General features: G+C 35.3%; 1 protein-coding gene and 1 long non-coding RNA gene across 2 annotated transcripts in view; both read right to left on the reverse strand.

Moving 5' to 3' along the window:
- Nucleotides 1-22,179, reverse strand: part of LOC108982819 (receptor-like protein 15) — a gene marked incomplete at its 5' end in the record, with an annotated part of 55,138 nt that overhangs the window by 13,773 nt on the left and 19,186 nt on the right.
- On the reverse strand, nucleotides 17,033-20,820 carry LOC118348714. Its single transcript, XR_004801691.1, has 3 exons — nucleotides 20,739-20,820; nucleotides 20,262-20,319; nucleotides 17,033-17,301 (listed from the first exon to the last, which is right to left on the reverse strand). It is a non-coding gene; the product is annotated as an uncharacterized LOC118348714 (long non-coding RNA).

Below are 22,179 nucleotides of genomic sequence, written 5' to 3' on the forward strand. Positions count from 1 at the left end.
TAAACAGAATCTCATGAGTAATGTAGAAGAAATATTTGAGGTTGTTTTCAGATTTCTTTTCATAGCAAAACATGCACATTTTCCAAAAAGGACCTCAGTTCATTTTATTTAATGCAAAGTCTAGCATAGGAATCCTGCTTACTGAACTTCTTAGCTTTCAGAATTTTCTTCAAAATGTCGAACAATTAACAATCGTCACCTATAAAATAATCCATTAATTCTCGTAAATTTCAATCAACCACTTATTTCGATATTTAATCCTAAACTTCTAAAATAACCTACTTAATTCCTCAAAACCTAAAATTTCATAACCTTAAAATATATCATCCCTTTCTAAAATCGCTAATGTCCATTTGATAACTTCGACTAAAAAAACATTTAAAAGTCTAACTTATTTATTAATGAAAACAACTTATGAAGTTTAATACTGGATAATATAATTATCCCAAAATATTTTAAAATGAACCATAACTATTTTTAAATAGACTAAATCATATCTAAAATGTAAAAATAACATTACACCAATATTGTTTACTTTCAAAATAAAACTTTACTTAATAACAAGTTAAAATAATTTTATGTAATCATAATTAAATAACAGTGTACCAATACATAATAAAAATTTTAAAGCATATTAATATAATATGTAGTAAAAGGGCACTAATGTAATTTCCTTCATTTCTTTGAAAACCAATAAAAAAATCCTACGGAAAACAAATAATTTGCATGGTAGGGGCTTACTCATGGAGGAATCACGCGCCAGCGTGCGATGCAGTGAGGGGCTAGAAACTTAGCGACGTAGCAGTGGTGATCTAAGCGGAGCACTGGAAGCGAGAGAGAGTAACACGATGAGGGAGACGGAGAGTGAGGGAGAGACGAAGAAAGAGAGAATGAAGACTCACCGTGATGCAGCGAGGCGTGCGACGGTCTGGGGCTGGGCGTCGACCAAGGCAGCATCCAATCACGGGTGGCTGGGGCGTCGACGTCGCTTATAGCTGCGGCAACAGGTGGGGTGGTGTCTTACGGGCGGTGAGTTGGTTGAGCCATGAATGTCGCATATCAAATCTGAATGATTTGAGCCATTTAAGTAATCCCAAATCTAAAAGTTGAATCTTGTGATTTTAGGATCAGATTGTAATAGCAAATTTAATCTTTAAGACAGAAGACTTTTGAGGTTGCTGGGGATGAATAAAACAAATCTTCAGCTTCTCGAGAATGTGGTTAGACATGACCCCAACCTGTTTATTTTTCACGTGATCCAATAGAAATATCTCGATTGGTCTATTTTGTCTGAAATTACTTCGCTATGACTCTTTTATGTTAGGGAAATCGTTACAGTGTTGGATCTTGATGTCCTATTTTATCCTTGCCTGAAAAATGGTCCAAACTTTTGCCCCAAGGTTTCACATATCAGTGAAAAAAAACAGTTCCCTTACATGGTTAGAATTATTGTTATTGTTATTATTTGGTATTGGGTTCTTATTTTATTCCTCTCATCCTCACTTCTAAGAAGGAAAAGAGTACACGTATGTTACTTATCAAAAAGCAAAAAAGGAAAAAGAGTACACAAGTTAAATTATAAGCAAGAGAAATCCTAAGTTGTTGAAAAAGTCCATTGGAACATGATTGAGAAATGAGAACCACAAAATAAGTTAAAAGTAACTTTTCATTTCACCATAATCAGTCTCTGGTTTTCCATAGCTTCTTTTTTACATGCTTAGTCATCAGATCTTGAGAATATGATTTCTGAACGCTGATGCAGTCACAAGTACTGGACTGGAAACTGGTTTGAGAATTTCTTTAGCCAGGAAGGAGCTCATGCTAATGTTTTTAACAAGGACAAATTAAGGAATACAAAGTGGACTGATTAGAGATTTGTATGATTAATAAAGAAAACCAAGGTGACTAAAGCTGCAAATATCTTTCTCTGTTGCAGGTGGATCCAAACACAGGAGTTGCGATGTATGAATCAGATGACATAATTAAGTATCTGTTGGAAAATATGGTATGTACAGTCATATTTACTTGCTCCCAATTGGTGTATTTCAATTTTGGTTGTTTTCCATTGATAATCAGTATGTTGCACATTAACAAGAGGGGCATTTATTACTCGTGTACAACACCATTTTATAGATAATGCTGAAGCAAAATCACTCATCCCAGATGGCTGCATTGGATTATCTAGTTTCACTGGAGAGTGATATTTTTGTTCCTACATATGATGGAAACATGGCCAAAGTTATTGAAGGCCACCGCAGGTACTGTTCTGAAAGGTATGATGTAATTGCTTAGCCATTGCAGATCATATATGTTTATTGAGAAACAACTAGGTTGATTTTTCATACTAGTTTATTGGGGAAAAAAACATGGAACTTTTCTTCTTTAATGAGTGGGACATGAAAAAGAAGTGTATTATTGTAACACCCCATATTTTAGTGTATTTTTAATTGAAAGATTATTGTTATTAATTTAAAATTTTATTCTCTTATTTTAAAATTGGTTGGATTTTTAGTGGGTTTATTTTTATGATTTTAATTTTTGTGAAAATTATTCTGAAATGATTTCTTATAGTTGATTATTGTAATACATTTAAATTGTTTTTCATATTAAATTAGCTTATTATTGGGTTTAATTATTTATTTTCATTTTAATCGCTGAGTTCGAATTATTTTATTTCACTTGCTGTTTTAAAATCGTTTCCGTTTGATCATTTTTGTGACCCAAGATGTGGGGATTGAACCTCATTTCTTTCCCTACATTTTCTCTTTTCTCTTTTCTTTTCTTCATTTTTTCTTTTTCATTTTCTCTTTTCTTTCTTTTTTTTTCTTCTTTCTTCCTAGTTCTCCCGCGCGCCGCACGACTCTCCCCCTCTCTCTCTCTCCGTCCGTTTCTTCATCCACCCAGCCCCGCTACCTCGCGCTGCCGTGCGCGACACCGCCCGGCCCACCATCCTCCCCAGCCACCGGCGACCACCCCCCTGTAATCTCAGCCCCAATCGCGCCGCCGTTAGCTCCCACGCGCATCACTAAGCCGCGGCACTCCTTGCGCCGCTGCGCCGCCGTCGCTCCACCTCCGGCCACCATCTTCTCACCACTTCATCCACGACCTTCTAGCAACCCAATGGACCCAACCGCACCTCCGATCTGTCACCGGTGAAGCCCCACCATCAACATTTATGTATTGGGTGTTTTTACACTTCAACCGCCTATTGCGCCGCCACCCACGGCCAACCACCACCACCACCAGCCTCACCGACATCCCTAAGCCCTACCCTATCAATCTCGAGTCTTCGTTTACACCCGTTCAAAAGTGAGTTTTTGAGACCCATGGCCACAGTGCATTTGGCACTGTTTTGTTGCTGCGTTGCCGCTTCTAGCACCTCCGTCATTTTTCAAAAATTATATTATAGCATTGTAAGTATTTTTTTCAAAGAACTTTTCAAATTTAAATGTATTTCTGCGCTAATTCATATTTACTACGAATTTATTGGTTGTGCTGGACTGAGTCCGAGGAATAAGGGGGTCGGTTGGAATGGATGATGGAATTGTTAGTGTGAGATTGGTTTATGCTATGAAATTTGTTGGTTGTTTCGGGTTCGGGTTTAAATATTGGTGTTTTGAGTTGAACGTTGGTCATGGTGAATATTGGTGATTTTTAGGAAGTGATGATATATTTTGAGATTATGAGAGTTTTAAGTTTTGAGATATTAAAATAGGTTATTTTAGAAGTTTAGGATTAAATATCGAAATCCGTGATTGATTGAAAACTTACGGAAATTATGTTATTATTTTTATAGGTGACGATTTATTTTCGACTCGACATTTTTGAGGAAAATTCTGAAAGGCTAAGTTGTTCAGGTAAGCAGGGTTCCTATGCTAGATTTTATACATGTTAATAGGACTGAGGTTGATTTTATGAAAACTTGCATATTTTGTGATATGATGGGAACTTGTGAAAACAAAGATCAACCTCAGTCCCTTATCTGCATTATTCATGAAATCTGTATGAAAAAAAAAAAATATGTTCTGACATGCATTGTGTAGACATGAGCTAAATTATATCATGTGATTTCTAAAATCTGAAAAAAGAGTGATATTGAGAATATGAAAAGTTGTGCATTTATTTAGAAAGATGTTCTGGCTTTTGTGTTCAGTGTGGGTAAACTGTCTGATTCTGTTTTGGTACTCTGTATTATTTTGATATAACATCTGAAAGCCTTTGGCATGGTGTACTGGTTTTCGTATCTGACTCTGTCTCTGCTTTGCTCTGCTCTGCTCTGTTTGGGTTGGTACCAACTTCTCTGTCTCTGAGTGCACCCACTTTGGAAACAAAGTGGTTTTATTGTGGTCTTTCCTGTGTGCACACTCGGGGCTCCGTGAAGAATAAAGGAAAGATTTCACCTCTGTCTCTGCCTGGTTTGGCCACCGGGGTTAGCACAACCCTACCATGGGGGTGAAACATGGTCTCTACTCTGTTTGATGCTCTGTTTTGATCTGATGATGATACTCAGTTTATGTTATGCCAAAGTATTATGGGTTTTACGTGTCTTAAAACCATCGCTATGTTACTTTTGAAAATATGTTCTGCCTTGCATGATAACTCTGGAAAATATTTTGTTCTGCATGCTATACTTTGTAAATGCTCATGTTTACACGCTAGCATATGTCCTCGGCTTACTGAGCTGTTGATAACTCACCCCCTATCTTCATAATATTTTTCAGATGATGTGAAGAGCCCAACTGAGGACCTAGATTAGATTAGTGAGCATGATTAAGCTGAGAGAGGATGTTAGAAGAAGGAATTCAGATGTCTTAATGTCTTTTAGATTTAATTATATCTTGGGCTTGGGTTTAGTAAGACTTTTGAAGATATTAGTTTGGTTTGTTATGACTACCGGGAGATTTTGGACTCCTTAGTTTATTTTGCTGCAGTAATAACTTTGTAAATTTCAATGTGGTTATTTAGAGTACTTGAGATTGAGTTTTGCTAATAAAGTGTTGGAGTTTTATTTTAGTTGTGTTGGAAAACATGTTCTTAAGTGACATGTAGTAATTCTCCAGGCCAACCGGGTTTGGGGCGTTACATTTGGTATCAGAGCCAGGTTTGAATTCTGCATAGTATAAACCTTGGAGGTTTAGATTTCTGTGGGTTCATAGGATGTAAAGATTTCAGTATAGGAACTTGAGGAATTTAAGGATGATCATGTGGATATTTAAGTTTGAGATTTTGCAGACTTTATAGATTGAAGTTTTAGGAATTTAAGGTTTTAGATATGATTGGCTTAGTTTGAAGGTTGTAGGACATGACTTGGAGGTCTAGATTTCGATGTTTGCATAAGTTTGAGCGAAAGCCAGGTTGCATACTATAATAAGATGTTGAATGACATTTAAGATTTTAGAATTTTAAAAGCACTGGGACCTGATTTTGAAGATAGTTGGTTTGAGCTTTTGCATACTCATGTTGGGTGGCCTACGAAATTTGAGGTTTTGAATATCTGTAGGCTTGGAAGTTAACTCAGATTGGATGTATGGAATTTGTAGATTATAAGAGATGATTTTATTTGTTTTTAATGTTTTAGAACTCGGCAACCTTTTGGAATGTATTCTAGGATGTTTGAGGTCTTAGATGGTGTGGGTTTTAAAAAAGAAGATTTTGAAGAGAGTTAAGGCTTTAGATTTTTTTTTTTTCAGATTTTAAGAAATGAATTTCTTTACACTTGGGGTCTTAGATCAGGTAAGCGTACTTTATTGACTATTGGTAAGGATCTTTTATAAGATGTAAGGTTTATATTTTTGAAGGTGCACATAAGTTCAAGGGTTTAATTGGAAATTATTGTTTTTATTTAAATTGAATTTATTTGGTTTTATTTGATTTGATTTGATTGGAATTGAAATTATGTTATTTTATTTATTAAGTTTATTTTATTTTGTTCGTTTCGTTCGAAGCTGAAAAACAGGTTAAGGATTAAGTTATGGGAGGAAGATAGTACGACTGAGAACGCTATTGTTATATTTAGCAGAGTAGGCTTGAACTTTTGTCGACTTGGTGTGCTTTTACAATATCAAGGTTTAAAAGGAACGGCATGGTCCGGGTGATCTATTTGGGGAGTAGAATATCTGAGGTTTTCGATTTCATGGATGTATAACATGAGGCTTTGGAATAGAAGATTGTAAATTCAACAAATTTTAAGGATAGATTTATAGGAATTTCACCAAAAGTTTAAGGTTTTGTAGACTTTAGGAAATAATTGTTTTATTATTGGATATAAGTTCATCGATCTTACAGATTTCGGAAAATGATTCTGATATAATTTAAGGTTTTAGAATTACAGATTTGAAGGACTAAATTTAAATAAGATTTAAGTTTTTAATTCTGCAGGCTTGGTGTGCTAGCTTGATTTATTTCGGAGACTGGTTAGTATGTGACCATTATTATGGGGTTGATCGAAGTTGAGTTATTGATATAGGAATTTTCAAGGGGATTATTTTTTTGAGGATTGAATGTATTGGTCCAGTTTGGATAATAATTGTTATTAATTTGAGGTTTTAGTGATAGGTTTTGGGATTAGATCCATATCAAATTTAAGGATTCAAACCTTGTGTTGATCTTAAGGAATTAGTGGTGATTTGAAAATTTGATAAACATACTTGTAATTAGAGATTAAACTTTTGGTGATACGGAATTAGGATATAATTCTTGTTGATTTTGAGGGAATAGGTTTGGATGATGGAAATGTTTATTGATGGTTAACTTTGGAAGTGGCTAATAGGTTACCAACTTGTAGAATTCAATGAAGGTTTGTGAGTTTTAACATAGAAGTCGATTGATGTTAGCGCAGATCGTGTTACGATAATAATAATTATTGGGATTCCTTGGATGTTGTATTAAGGCTCTTGTGGAAAGATGAGATTTTGGATAGCATAGCCATCCTAAGAATACTGGACGTGTTGTGCCACTGGGAGACTAATAAAAGTATGATGGAATTGCCAATGGAAATAGACTTGAGAGAACATTACTCATGCTTGTTGGGAGTTGTTGATGGTATGATCTTTTCGAGTGTGTTTTGGGTTGTATCTTCTATCCTGCTTTAGCGTCATGTTTGACCTTACAAATTTCGAGGATGAAATTTTTTTTAAGGGGGGAAGGATGTAACACCCCATATTTTAGTGTATTTTTAATTGAAAGATTATTGTTATTAATTTAAAATTTTATTCTCTTATTTTAAAATTGGTTGGATTTTTAGTGGGTTTATTTTTATGATTTTAATTTTTGTGAAAATTATTCTGAAATGATTTCTTATAGTTGATTATTGTAATACATTTAAATTGTTTTTCATATTAAATTAGCTTATTATTGGGTTTAATTATTTATTTTCATTTTAATCGCTGAGTTCGAATTATTTTATTTCACTTGCTGTTTTAAAATCGTTTCCGTTTGATCATTTTTGTGACCCAAGATGTGGGGATTGAACCTCATTTCTTTCCCTACATTTTCTCTTTTCTCTTTTCTTTTCTTCATTTTTTCTTTTTCATTTTCTCTTTTCTTTCTTTTTTTTTCTTCTTTCTTCCTAGTTCTCCCGCGCGCCGCACGACTCTCCCCCTCTCTCTCTCTCCGTCCGTTTCTTCATCCACCCAGCCCCGCTACCTCGCGCTGCCGTGCGCGACACCGCCCGGCCCACCATCCTCCCCAGCCACCGGCGACCACCCCCCTGTAATCTCAGCCCCAATCGCGCCGCCGTTAGCTCCCACGCGCATCACCAAGCCGCGGCACTCCTTGCGCCGCTGCGCCGCCGTCGCTCCACCTCCGGCCACTATCTTCTCACCACTTTATCCTCGACCTTCTAGCAACCCAATGGACCCAACCCCACCTCCGATCTATCACCGGTGAAGCCCCACCATCAACATTTCCGTTTTGGGTGTTTTTGCACTTCAACCGCCTATTGCGCCGCCACCCACGGCCAACCACCACCACCACCAGCCTCACCGACATCCCTAAGCCCTACCCTATCAATCTCGAGTCTTCGTTTACACCCGTTTAAAAGTGGGTTTTTGAGACCCACGGCCACAGTACATTTGGCACTGTTTTGTTGCTGGGTTGCCGCTTCTAACACCTCCGTGATTTTTCAAAAATTATATTATAGTATTGTAAGTATTTTTTCCAAAGAACTTTTGAGATTTAAATGTATTTCTGCGCTAATTCATATTTACTGCGAATTTATTGGTTGTGCTGGACTGAGTCCGAGGAGTAAGGGGGTCGGTTGGATTGGATGATGGAGTTGTTAGTGTGAGATTGGTTTATGCTATGAAATTTGTTGGTTGTTTTGGGTTCGGGTTTAAATATTGGTGTTTTGAGTTGAACGTTGGTCATGGTGAATATTGGTGATTTTTAGGAAGTGATGACATATTTTGAGATTATGAGGGTTTTAAGTTTTGAGATATTAAAATAGGTTATTTTAGAAGTTTATGATTAAATATCAAAATCCGTGATTGATTGAAAACTTACGGAAATTATGTTATTATTTTTATAGGTGACGATTTATTTTCGACTCGACATTTTTGAGGAAAATTCTGAAATGCTAAGTTGTTCAGGTAAGCGGGGTTCCTATGCTAGATTTTATACATGTTAATAGGACTGAGGTTGATTTTATGAAAACTTGCATATTATGTGATATGATGGGAACTTGTGAAAACAAAGATCAATCTCGGTCCCTTATCTGCATTATTCATGAAATCTGTATGAAAAAGGAAAAATATGTTCTGACATGCATTGTGTAGACATGAGCTAAATTATATCATGTGGTTTCTAAAATCTTAAGAAATAGCGATATTGAGAATATGAAAAGTTGTGCATTTATTTAGAAAGATGTTCTGGCTTTTTTGTTCAGTGTGGGTAAACTGTCTGATTCTGTTTTGGTACTCTGTATTATTTTGATATAACATCTGAAAACCTTTGGCATGGTGTACTGGTTTTCGTATCTGATTCTGTCTCTGCTTTGCTCTGCTCTGCTCTATTATGCTCTGCTTTGTTTGGGTTGGTACCAACTTCTCTGTCTCTGAGTGCACCCACTTTGGAAACAAAGTGGTTTTATTGCGGTCTTTCCTGTGTGCACACTCGGGGCTCCGAGAAGAATAAAGGAAAGATTTCACCTCTGTCTCTGCCTGGTTTGGCCACCGGGGTTAGCGCAACCCTACCACGGGGGTGAAACATGGTCTCTGCTCTGTTTGATGCTCTGTTTTGATCTGATGATGATAATCAGTTTATGTTATGACAAAGTATTATGGGTTTTACGTGTCTTAAAACCATCGCTCTGTTACTTTTGAAAATATGTTCTGCCTTGCATGATAACTTTGGAAAATATTTTGTCTGCATGCTATACTTTGTAAATGCTCATGTTTGCACGCTAGCATATGTCATCGGCTTACTGAGTTGTTGATAACTCACCCCCTATCTTTATAATATTTTTCAGATGATGTGAAGAGCCAAACTGAGGACCTGGATTAGATTGGTGAGCATGATTAAGCTGAGAGAGGATGTTCGAAGAAGGAATTCTGATGTCTTAATGTCTTTTAAATTTAATTATATCTTGGGCTTGGGTTTAGTAAGACTTTTGAAGATATTAGTTTGGTTTGTTATGACTATCGGGAGATTTTGGACTCCTTAGTTTATTTTGCTACAGTAATAACTTTGTAGAGTTTCAATGTGGTTATTTAGAATACTTGAGATTGAGTTTTACTAATAATGTGTTGGAGTTTTATTTTAGTTGTGCTGGAAAACATGTTCTTAAGTGACATGTAGTAATTCTCCAGGCCAACCGGATTTGGGGCGTTACAATTATTGTATATGGAGATTGGTCAAGGAGGGACATATCAATGAATGCTGAATGATTGAGTGTGGTCCTCTTCTTGATGAGCTGGCTTGTGTTTGCTTTTATCCTGAGAGAAAGGAACAGTAGGGACTTGGAGCATCTGTTTTTTCTTTTCAAGCGGACAGCGATCTCTCTATTTCTGCTAAAATAAATAGATGGTGTTTATTTAATGTAAGATATGGGGTGTTTTAGTCATTTCGTCTATCAATGGACTCCTTTTTAAATTCAGAGACCAGAAAGGCCTCATATTTTACACTAAATAGAAGCACTTGGGAGGAAACTTAAAAATTGAAATAAATATTATTAAAATATTATTTTTTAATAATATTATTATTTTGATATTTGAAAATGTTGAATTGTTTATTATATTTTATATAAGAATTTGAAAAATATAATAAACAATTCAAATATGTGTATATGTGTATATGGATAATGAGTAGAAAAGTTAAATAAGTTTAAGAAGAATAAAACGTAAAAAAATTAAAAAAAATTAAAAAAAGTATGGTGTGTGGTATGTGAGGATGATGAGTAGCAAAAGTCAAAAAAGAAAGCCACCGGTCTCTGACCATTTTTAAGGAGAGGATCACATTTTACGATTATTATTTTTATATAAGAAAATTATGACTGATACAAAGAGACTACACAAAGGTAAATATATAAATTGACGTTTTATGTGATTTGATGAATCTACTTTACTAGAAAAATAATTTTATAATATAAGGTATCACATTAAACTACAATACTTCTTTTCGTACAAATATTTTACATTAAGTCATTTTATAGACCGACTAAAATGGTAATAAATATTATTTTTTTTAGAGTTAGCCTACATCAAGTCCCCTTTTGGAGACGGTTCATGCAAGCCCATACATTTATGTTTAAAAAAAAATTAAATGACAATAATATTCTTTTTAAAATGATATTTTTTCTACTTTTACCCTCTTCATCAATGAGATTGCACACGCAATTCCCTGCTCAGAATTGCAAATAAAATTTTGTTTTTTTTTTTTAAGTGAATTAGAAGAAGAAAAAGTGATACAAATTTTCTTACGCCGAAAGCACAAAACTGTTTTCGATTAATTGTATTGGGTGAAACATGATTACCAGGAATCCTAGGATATATAATGTACAGAAAAGGCTCATCAATTGTTCACTCGATCCAGCGTTTCGATCTCATTCTTTTGATGCAACACCTGGTCCAATGTAGTTAGTTCATTATATGACTACTATGGCTCATTGATAAGTGTACCAAAAAAATGAATTAATTGGTAAGTGAGTTTATATTTAAACATCTTAAAAGCAATGCCCAAAAGATGAGCAATTTTCTATTATTTTTTGTTTGTTTGTCGAGGAAATTCCGATGCATAGAATGCCTATAACATTGTAACAACGTTATAATATGGATTCCAATCTTGATTTTAAATTCCTTTCTATTTCAGTTAAAACAATCAAAATCTATCATACTTATATAATAGCAAGTATTTTGGTCTTTGTTCCACTGGCAGATTTGGCATTTCATACTTATATAATAGTTTGTAGTGAAATTCAATGATTTTTCTTACCCAAAACAAATTAGCAATCTTGTACTTTTGTTTTGAGTCTTGACGTATTTGTTGGGGGGATAAAGATACCCTTATCGTTGCTTTACAACAAGTTTACAAGTAGGCTACATGGTAACCTATGGCCTAACACAGCCTACTACGTCATTTATTAAAAAAATTGTTATTTACCATCCTTCCATTAATATCCTGATCTCATCATTTATTACAAAAAATAAATAAAAGATGATAAATAATTTTTCATTATTTAATACCATATTCATTATTTCGAGTGAAAAAATTTCTTAAAAAAAGGTACAATTAGGACAAAAGCAACACCCCTCACTCATTACAAGAAATTAGGTCTTTTCCAGCACTCAAAATCGTTGCAAATACTCCTATTAATCGCTGCAATTTTTCGACGATTTTTAAATCGCTACATTTTCGATGCAATAAAAGTGTCACTTTTTCAGCGATAAGAAAAATCGTCGCAAAAACTCGCAAGAAATAGTGTGATCCGTTTACCCATAAATTACTGAGAAAAGTCAAAAGGAACGAAAAATTTCATCGCAAATAATCAATAAATCGCCGCAAATACCTATATCCTTTTTCCAGCGATTTCGAATTATCGTTGTAATTATGTATTAGCAGTAGGTAATTTTCGCCGCAATAGATTTTTTCGGAGATATGGAGGCACCGCAAATAAGTTTATTTGACAGAAAAAAATTTCGGCGAATTTTACTCACCGGAAAATATTTTTCACAAAATAAAAAAAAAAAAAAATTGCACAAAAACAGAATACATAAATTACTTGAATTTCCCAACTCACCCAAAAAGGTCATTATGATTCAACAACACATGCAGTACCACTTCTATTGAGAAAGAATGAAAATCGAATAAAATGTCACAATTTATCAAATGAGTCTCACAATCTCTAAACCCAAAAAACAAAAATTAAAAAAAAAAAAAGTAACAGCAGCAAGAAATCCACTAGTGTATAGAAAATTTCACAGCCAAATGAAATGAAGATACTCAGCTTAAGTAGACTACTCACAAGTTCTTTTTGCTGTCCAATACCCAGGGAGGTACTTCCCCATTTAATGAGTTGTTGGTTAAGAACCTACATCCATAAAATACATGTCATCTCATTTCTTGCCAAGTGAATCGTCATTGTTGCAGAGGAAAAAGAAAATGGACATGCGTTGTGATTGCGATAGTCTCTGTTCAAAAGCAAGTGCAAAAATAGCGTACTCACAGTTCAGTTCAGTTTGTCAAATGGGATATGTTAGAAGGGATGGGGCCCTCCATGGACGTGCCTTGCGTATCACTGCAAACAGAGTCCTTAGATAATAAAAACAGATAAAAAAAAAAAAATTCAAATTCATATATCAAAGAGGGAAACGATGACAGATAAAAGGAATGAAGTACAATACTCAGAGTCTGTCAAGTTCCGTCCAATTCCCAAAAAATCAGGTATTTTCCCTGATATTCTGCTCCCCTCTATCCTACTGCAGAGAGTAGCTTAAGTTTTAAGAATCTTTTAATTCTAAAAGCTATATCTCCATATAGTAATGTCAAATAGCATCACTTACAAATCCACCAAGTTCTTTAAGTTACCAAATGTTTCTGGTATTGTGCCGTTAAAGTCGTTTGCAGAAAGAATGCTGCAAGATATTGAAATATTCAGTCACTCATTTACTTGAAGCAATATGGCAAAAAGTGCTGGTGCAATACGAAGTGTGGTGCCAATATTTAGTACGGATACGAATTCTTAGCCCCATTTACCTATCCAAAAGAATTGAGTCATAATTATCTAAGGATTATATTTTTAACAAAAACTCTACTTGCACCCGGGGTTGGGAACCTTCCGCGTACCATCCCTCCACGTGTACAATAATGAAACGGTGCGTTGAAACACCCCACAGATGAAACACGAAACACCCCATGAAAAAGAGAATACGGTGAGAGAAAGCTAACTTGAGGGAGGGACCGAGACTTTAGAGAAAGAGAGTGAGATTTTTCCTCTGGCCCTTCTCCTTTGTAGTTGTTATAGTGTTGTTGACCAACGTCAAAATAATACTAGTCAGTAGGTTTTATCATTTTTTCTTTGTTTATCATCCCAGTTAGCCAGCTATCCATATGATTGATTAATATTAAGGAAAAGTTTATTAAATAGGTACTGCAGTGATGCTGTTTAGTCATTGTTGCAGCGTTACTTCCTACGCTCATCTAGAAATTGTTATCGGGAGGTATGACTTGTTTCGTTTTGCTCCCTATACAATAGGCGCCATATGTTTTGGTTAATATTTTTGTGTTATATTGATGTTGATGATGCTTATACTCTAAGGGCTCTACCCATAGTCATTTTTTTGTTTGATGATGCTCATACTCTAAGGGCTCTGTCCATTTGTACCCAGTTTTTTGTTTGAAATGCTTTGTATATTGTGCATTCTCAAACAAGCAAGACTGTCAATTTTAGAACAAGTAAGCGAAGCTGTTGAAATTGGAGAAGTTCTCCTGAATTAGAGCAGATGGTTTGTTTTCTGTATTTGACTGAATTTTAATTGCGCATATGTGATGTGCTTTGTGTCGTCTCATATTTGTAAGCCTAGAGCATCTAGTTTTTTTCTATATTTGACTGAATCAGAGCAGTTTTTTTTTTTTTCTTCAGTTTTTTGTTGTCTCTTATTTGTAAGCCTAGAGATTTCCACACGTGTACTTAGTCAATGTGGTCTAATGCAATTCTAAACTTTTCTAGTTTCACTTTTCTGCAGTTGTAAGCTTTTCTAGTTTCTTTTGCTTTCAGCTATACTTAAGTGCATAATATATTATTACCGACGTTAGTGTATTGATAATATATTATTCACATTTTGTTGTATTTTAGGTATAAGGTTCTGATGCTGTTTTATCAATAGTCTTTTTTTAATTTCATAAAAGACTATTTTCGGTGATCATAAATCGCGAGAAATACTATTTTTGTCGCAAATGCATATTTCCTGTGATATCCACCACGTCAGTTAAGTATTTCCGACCCCAGTTAACCATGGTTGGCATACTTTTTGCGATTAAAGTTTGCATTTTTGTGAGGAAAAGAATCGCCAAAAATACTCTTATTTCTGAGGAACATTTTGCTCGCAAGATTAAGTACTATATCTTAGGATGTAATTCCAGGGAGTCAACTACAACTTGACGTGGTGGGAAAAAGTCATTTCCGACACAAATATAGACTAATTGTGACAAAACTGTTTGTGAGAAAAAGCCTAATTTGTTTTGTGTGTGTTGGGGTGGTAAGCCGTGGAGGGGGAGAGTAAAGGAGTCATGGGCTATTTTGGGAGGAATGGGCAAGGGGGTCGCAGTACAGTGGGGCTATAAGGGTGGTCGCACACGAAACAGTTTTCCATATCAGAGGGAAGTATGCGGGAAAAGAAATCAAATAAATAGGAGGGTTTGGACGACTTCCGGGGGAGGTTCTTCTTCTTCTTCTTCAATTTTCTTCCTCTTCAACTTCTTCTTGAAACTCAGAACAGGGAGCTCCAGTGACCGATTTTTCTTCAGTAAATGTATCCGAAGCTACCATTGTACACTGAGGAATGAGAGATTATGAGAGATTGTAACCAAGAATATTATAGTGGGTTTCTCCTCGCCAAATGCTCGTTGATGTAGGCATTATGCCGAACCATGTAAACCTATGTGTTCATCTCTTTTATTTCTCTGTACTTATGTTTTCTATTCACCACTATGGACGTACGCATTGCCACCATACAACCGTACCGAAATACTGCCTGGGGTTCCAAACAACACCGAACGAGGCCCAAGTCGTCTTAATGGGCCAGGAATGACTCTTTCTCCCCTTTTGGCATATTGTGCAATTTTTACCACATCAACAATATATATATATATAGCATTGTACATATCTGTAATTTCCGGTATTCATCATGCACCCTCTGATGATTTGTGGAAAGTGCGTAGGGTTGTTTCAAATTCATGATTCGTTTCTTTTTCTTTTTTTTTTCATTTTGATAAAAAGTCAGCTTTCATTCACAAATGAAAATACCATGATGTACATATTACAATTTACGTGCCAGCATCCAATAATACTCTATTCGTAACAAATTCTGGACAAGAGTGTCATGACCTTAATTGTTTCAATTTGTATCATCGATCATCATCGCATGGCTTGCTAGCGAGTGAACAACCTTAATATCCTGTCATCTAACATGCAAAATCTTATAATTTTGAAAGCGCTGAAGAAGAGACTGAATTTCAATTATCAAGTACTGTATATATATATATATCCCTGTGGAGAGATATAATTAGGTGCGCCCTTCATGAATTGAGAGCGCTAGCTTCTATAACTGTCAAAGAGTCCCCTTTTAGGATCAAACCATAAAAACCCAAATGGAAAATCATTTGGAATCCCCTAAAAACAGCCAAAGCTTCAACATCATCCACCTCATGAAATGCACCAACTTCCTTAATTAATACGACTCAAAGCAAAACCAACTGCACCATTATGATCCCTTAAAATGATTCCCACTCCTGCAATGATTTTCTAAATAATTATGCCCCCGTCGAAATTCATTTTCAACTAATAATTACCATATGGCCGTGGAGGCTCATGTATGCCATTGAAGTACCTTCTCCTTCCTTACAATCAATTGAAATTACTTTATTATTATTGTGATCATGTGGGTTATATTATTATTATTATGATTATTATATAGATGACCAAATTTGAATGAAACAGCAGTAACACTTGCCATGCTTATAATATTACATTATTAATTAGATCAGTACCACTACAAGAAAATATAGTTTTTGCAGCGCCCAAAATCGCCACTAATACTTGCATAAATCGCTGAACTTGATCAATTGCGGCGAGATAGTGATCGCTGGCCGTTCGACGAAATAAAGATGCCTTTTCTGATACATCGCAGCGAAAGCCAAAACTCGCTACGAAAACCACTTTTTCCGGCGAGTTTTATTCACCCCAAATAGTGTCCTTACACGCCGCAAAAGAGCGGTTCTGTTTGGTTCAAAATCGTTGCGAAATATAAAAAGCGACGATATATATCGTCGTAAATAATAGCGTTAATCGCTGCAAAAAACTTGTTACCAATCACAGCGATATTGTGATATCGTCGCTAAGAGGTAATTTATGGCGATAATAGTCGCCGCAAATGACGAGACTAAAATCGCAGCGATCTCAGTTTTCGTCGTGAAATTTGCTATTCCTACGGACGAGAAGTCGCCGCAAATAAAGTTATCGCCGCAAAATATAGTCGCGTTGATAATGGTCGGCGATGTATGGTCGCGCAATAGTTTATTGCATTAGTGTATTTTTATTGCGGCGAGTTTTAAGTCGCCACAAAAATGATTTGGTTCATTTTTTTTTTTTCATTCGCCGTTTTGGCTGGGCTACGTTTTCACACATATAATTAATCTTGAAAACACATATTGCACTACTTGTTATTAAATTCAGGTCAGCCACTAAATATATATTTAGTATCGACCTGAATTAAGATAAGGTATGTATTAAAAAAATAATCAGAACCATATAAACAGGAAACATTTTCAGCTCATAAACTAATACATTCATTCATTCCAAGCCAGTTACATAGAATGCACATTAATGTAATTATGGGCTACACTAGGGTGTACCAATTGGAATCCAAAACCTACAACTCAACTACTAAATATCTTCTAAATAATATTATCTGAAAATGTTAACATTCATTCAATATTTGGCAATTGTCCTGCACCTGAAATTTTTCTTACTCAGCTATTTCAATATGCACCTGGGCATGAGGTGTGGGTAGAACAAGCTTCAACACGACTGATGCCCTTAAAATCTCAAAATTTCTGGATAGTTCCCATTTTGATATCTCCAACTCCAATCTGGCAATGATACACAAAAAAACAAAACAAGTAAAAAAATACCGTTACAACAAAATAAACTTCACTACTGTGTATTGTTATATAAATACACAGCAATTATAATGGTCTTTTCATAAGCAGTAAATTGACTATTTCCCAGGAGGTTATCATTCTACTATACCCCAACCTTTTACGTGGTTTCTATAAAGGTTTCTCTAATGTCACATATTGAGAGAACCAAGGTCATTTGGTATTCTTAATAGTGAAATTCCAAAAAGATCTACACAACTCAGTGTTAGAATCTATTGTGAATTCTCTTACTGTTTGCTTATGGTCTTCCTCAGAATTTCTTCATTTCTTCTGAAAATAAGACTCCACCATTGAATCCCCTCATATGCTCATGATTAAAGTTAGTCAATAGCTAGCTAGATAATTGAGCCCAAACAGAAGCAAAGCAGAAAATAAATTCTAGAAAACAGCAGAGGAAATAATTCACCTCAAGCCAGTACATTTAATTCCCTGTTCTCTTAACATTTCAACTCTTTTATTTGTCATTTTCTCTTCCTTTATTCCATCACTCCATCTCAACTTCAAAAGGTGACATGAGAAGTACCAAGTGAACTCAAAGGCATAACCAAAACCAGCTCTAACCAACCAAAAACAGAATCCACAAAACAAAATTATGCACATCCAAATGAGATGTTGTTGCTCAAAAAACTGCATGCTGCAGTTAGGAAAAACAAAAACCAAACTTGTTATTAGTCTAAAAACTAATACTACTTCAACTCACCAAGCATTCCAAGGTTGAAATGTAAAAAATGACTGGATGTAGAAAATAAATTCATGAAAATAGCAGAGGAAATAGCAAGATCTCAAACCAGTAATTATTAGGGATGGAGAAGCTAGCTAGGAGGAGAATTAATTATGAAGAGCCTTGGTCAGGAGAGATCACCCTGTAAATTTTCCCTTCAGCATCAAAGTTAAAAATTGTTGTTGACATATCCAACATGATATTAGTCCTGATCTCAACTTGTCTCTCGGAAAAGAACCAAGAAAGGGTTTCTTGATCGAAACCCAGTTAAAAGCAAATTTTAACCAATTAAGGATTGATCTGCAGACTTCTCGGAGGCCAGTCATGAGAAACCATTTTCTTTTTAATTTCTAGGCCTTCATGATCTCCCTCTTGATCTTTCCTATGTCATTTCTTCGACCTTTCTTAATATCTCTGCTTCTTTGAGCAATTTTTAGGTGTATATTCAAATAGTTCATTAAATATATAAATCATCATTTTAAATGTATATATATGGCTAGAACTGCATGTATTGAGGAAACAACTTGTTATCAACATTTCTATGATGACATATAAATATAGGGCAGCTAGGGGTGCTAGCTTATTAGTGTCTTTCCATCTCTCTGATGCTGCATGCGCACTTCATCAAATGCCTTTTTCCTGTTTTAATGATTGAATATAAGAATAAGAAAGCGTTTCTCAGTTATTAATATATAGTTGGTCTAGCTAGTGTGTTGGATGCATTATATATAGGAGAGGAATTGAAAAGGAGGTGGTTTGGTCAACCAAACCAAGTAACTACCAGTTTAGATGGTTTTGCCTCAGAAACTCTACAGTTTGAAGGGGGAGCTTGATAATAATTGAACAAGTTTTAAAATTGAACTTGAATTGTGAACCCCTGCTCTATCCTCTACATCATTGTCCATGTATAATATATCTATCAACTGGTTGTCACGTCCAATGTCGTAGCGACAAGGACAATATTAGTTTCAAAACAATATTAAAAATGAAAATAAAAATAAAAAAAATTCTGCAGCAATATGTCAATTTTATAAATTTTGATTGTTTCTTAGAGACAAACCAATCAAATCCTACTATGCCAGCTCAGGGAACAGTCCAACAAAGCTTTTCAATAATTAAGTATTTAAGTGCATATATAGAGATTTAATTCTAGGTTTGTGAAAACCATGTGCATGTTGTATAGGACGTCTTATCTTGTGAACGGGCTTCCTAGCTAGCAACCTGAAAGAAAGATGAATTAGAATGGAATCATGCATTATTAATCTAGTAGTTTCTTTAATTTACACAAATTAAAGAAACTATTGATACCCTTCCTTTTTAACAATCAGCTCTTAATTTGTGCATATATATATATATATATATATATTTATGTGTGTGTGTTGTAGTATATGGTAGATGCATGAACCTGCTGAAGACCCTAAGCCCCAAAATTAGCTTGTTCCTCAACAGCGTAAACCCCAGTTTATCTTCTGAATTAGTCTAAAAACTAATAACATCAGCTCACCAAGCATTTCGATTCTTGACTTGTAAAAAATGACCCAAAGAAGAAAATAAATTCATGCAAACAGCAGAGGAAAAATGACCCTATTCTCTTAACATTTCAACCTCTTATTTTTCATTTTCTCTTCCTTTATTCCATCCCTCCATCTCATCCTCAAGAGGTGATATGAGAAGTACCAAGTGAACTCAAAGGCACAACCAAAACCAGCTCTAAGCAACCAAAAACAGAATCTAGAAGACATTATCAAGCACATACAGAACTTTATTGATGGCATCTTGCCCAAAAAACATATTGGGGAAGTGGGAATCACAAAACCACTTTAATGAAAATGATCTAAAAACTAATAACAAGTGTCACCCAGCAAGTACTTATAAAAAAAAAAAACAAGTGTCACCAAGCAAGTAACAAATAATGCATCAATGAGGGGCCCTATTTTGCCAGCTTTAGCAGCAGGTGTAAAATTGACTAGCCGTATACTTCCTAATCCTATTGCAATATTTTGACTAGGGTCATGAATTTTTCTAAACAGGGACTTGTACCAAAATTTAAAACAAAAACATAAGAACCCTATAAGTGCACTTCTGACAAATATTGATGACAAAATAAAAGATTAACTTAAAAAAATCTAAACATCCTCCCGAAGACAAATGGAAGACAAATCTTACTTACTTTGCTGATTTTGAACCAAACCTTTGAGGTGATAGTGGTGGATGAAGTTGAACACTTCCTGCATCGCAGTGGTAATCCCACAAAATTAGAAGACAAATATTTTTTAATAAAAAAAAATACACACACACAATATCATTTTTGAGGTTTGGAGATAAATGCACCATTTACTTCAGAGTGACCATTTAGAGACCAAGCCTTGGTATTCTAAGAAAAATAGAACAATAAAAAGGATCAATTACTCTAAGAGTTTCAACCATTAAGTACCAAGGACATTCGTCTCTCTAACCTCAAACACTCCCTCCCTCATCTCTCTCATGTGTACATATTTGAGAAAGTCCCCTGTTAACAAATTACAACTTTAGTGTATAAAAAACAAAATGGGATATCATGTTTGTATCATTATAAAAATGTGTACACCAACTTTAAAATGCCATTGAAGATCTTTTATGCTAGGAATGAAAATGACCACACACATACCTAATTGCATTCTAGATTTGCAATCCAGCTGCTCCATCAAAATTTCCCTTTCTTGACTTGAATGAACGGTTTGTTAAAGCCTATCAGATTCTAAGAAAATCACCTATATTACTTATAACCAGAAAATATGATATTTGACAAAATAGTTATGTACCACAAATTCATAGGAGAAGGAATCAAAGGACTTGCATAACTTATAGCGATTACCTTCATTGAGCTGCACTGACAATAACCCTGAGAATGGTTGCCGTTCAAGGTGTTGAAAATTCATTTAAGCCCATACCATTTAGATCCTTACCCAACAGCCGTCTAGATAATTGGAACTTATGATGTTGGCTATAACCAAACTTTCCATGCCATATATAAGTCCAAAAAACTCCCACCGACTGCCCACACCTCTCCCACAACACTAAAGTAGACAACCTTGGGATAAATATATATATATATATATATATTTATATATTGGCTACCCACGATCTCTCACTACCAAAAATTGCCCAAAATACACAAAAAACCCCTTCCCTCATTTCATAACCGAGGTTCATTGGGTCTCTCTAGAAGAATGGAGAGACCCAGGAGAAGGATGGAAATTGATGAGGAACATCCTCATCATCTTATCAGTTTCATTTTGCCGCTCACGAAGTTCTCGCAATTCATCTCTCACTTCTTCAAGCTGCGTCTTGTAATTGTCGGCATCTTTCTTGTCATTGTCGGCATCTTTCTTGTGTTTTTCGATTAAGGCAAGGTACTCTCTTTCTCGTTCACGGTCCCGTTGTCTTGTCGACTCTGGGATGACCATCTCGCCTAACCCCCTTGCATATCCTGGTCTCTGACCAAGTACCTCCCTAAATACACTCGCAGCTGCCTCATCGGTGCGTTGTTCAGGCTCCAGACCATCCATCTTGCCAACCATCTCCTTCTACACATGGAAATTAATTATATGGTTATTCTTAAGTCTTGTTATGGCTCATGAATAAGCCACTAAGTCAAATATAAAGTAATTGAAGGTACTATTTCGTGCAGCAAATAGTGTTGAATATATATCGTACTCACATAAGTCTCTTCAGCGGCTGGGGTAACAAATCTACCATTCTTCTTTGACCAGCGGGTCTCCTTATAGAACTCCACCAAATTCGCATTCGTAGCCCGCTACAAGTGTGTGGAATTAGAAATATTATTAGATCGAAATTTTGTTGAAAGGGCCAATCATATAAAAAAACTCATATAAGTACAACCACACAAACACTTCAATACAAAACTAAAGGCCTTCATACCTTATGATGCACATGAGTGGACATGAACATTTCTGAACAATGCACTCCACAAATGCAAGGCAGAGATTCAGACTATATTAAACCAATAAACATACAAAGCTTCATACTGAAGATCAATCATCTTTGAGCTTTTCTACTGACAAATTGTATGGAAATGAAAAAATAGT

The sequence above is a fragment of the Juglans regia genome, chromosome 6 (genome assembly GCF_001411555.2).
Source record: "Juglans regia cultivar Chandler chromosome 6, Walnut 2.0, whole genome shotgun sequence".
In the NCBI taxonomy this organism is placed as follows: Eukaryota; Viridiplantae; Streptophyta; class Magnoliopsida; order Fagales; family Juglandaceae; genus Juglans; species Juglans regia.